This window comes from Odontomachus brunneus, unplaced genomic scaffold (assembly GCF_010583005.1).
Source record: "Odontomachus brunneus isolate Ranch 3 - 2012 unplaced genomic scaffold, Obru_v1 Obru_scaffold_227, whole genome shotgun sequence".
NCBI classification, from domain to species: domain Eukaryota; kingdom Metazoa; phylum Arthropoda; class Insecta; order Hymenoptera; family Formicidae; genus Odontomachus; species Odontomachus brunneus.
Window position 1 is genome coordinate 435,038 of NW_022639677.1, and position 1,447 is coordinate 436,484.

Sequence of the window (1,447 nt, forward strand, 5' to 3'; positions counted from 1 at the left end):
CATATTCTGATATGTGAAATATTGTTGAAGCAAACTATCTCATACAATTACATATAGTGTCACAAAGGTTCACTCATAAACACAATTATTAATATCACAATCAGTATTACGTATTCTGACACATAAGATATTATTATTTTGATTAACGAACTACCTCATGTAGCCATATGTAATATGATATAATAAAATATTTCATGTAATTATATATACTGTCTTATATCCTTATAGAAATATCATACTAAGAATCATTGATAATTACTTATTTTCAGTATTAAAATTACTGGATAATAAGTATAAAGTGGTAAACTTAGTTCCTGCGGTTTTTTTGTTTAAAAAACTCATTTATTTTGACATCAAAAGTAAAAAATACATTAATCGAAGTATTTTCCCTCGCTAGCTATACATTTTTCCCATCTTTCGGGCAACGTGTAGATTCCGCGACAATAGAACAATTGGTCTTTTGATGCAATCCATTCGTCGATCCATTTTCGCACATCCTCGTAATTTCTGAAGTGTGTATCCACCAAGCCGTGCTGCATCGACCGGAACAAGTAATAGTTCGAAGGAGCTAAGTCTGGTGAATACGCTGGGTGCGGGAGAACTTCCCACTCGAGCTGCATCAGTGTTTCTTTGACGGCTTTGGCAACGTGTTCGAGCGTTGTCGTGCAAAAGCATGACTTTACGTCGATTGCTGGCTACTGCTGGCCTTTTTTCCAACAATGCTTCATGCAGACGGTTTAATTGTGATTGATATCGTTCCCTCGTGATTTCGTTCGGTCTGAGTAGCTCATAATAAACGACGCCGTGCATATCCCACCAAATGCAAAGCATTTGGCCATTGCTTTGTGGCCATGAATATTTCTCTTTGGTGTGGATGTCGATGGTTGGCCAGGGTCTACCCATGATTTTCTTCGTTTAGGATTATCGAAGTATATCCATTTTTCATCGCCAGTCACTATGCGCCACAAAAAACTCTTCTTTTTCTGCCTGGCGAGCAGAGAAATAGAGATGTTTAAGCGATTCGCAATGGCATTTGCGGTTAATTCGTGTGGTACCCATTTTCCCTCCTTTTGAATTTTTCCCATTGCATGTAGACGTTTGGAAACAGCCATCGGAGTAACATTTAATGCTGCAGACAATTCTTGGAGCGTTTGAGTAGAGTTTTCGTCCAATAATGCCTGCAAATCGGTGTCTTCAAACTTTTTCGGTTGGCCTGAGCGTTCTTTATCATTGACATCAAAATCACCACTCTTAAATCGCTGAAACCATACTTGGCATGTTCTTTCCGATGGAGCATAATTGCCATAAGCTTCGAAAAGCAATTTATGAGCTGCAGCTGCAGTTTTTTTCAAGTCAAATTAATGAAGCAGCACATGTCGAATAAACAACTTATCACGTTCCATATTTAATCAAAAGAAAAAATAGCACTGCTCGCTTAAATGAATCT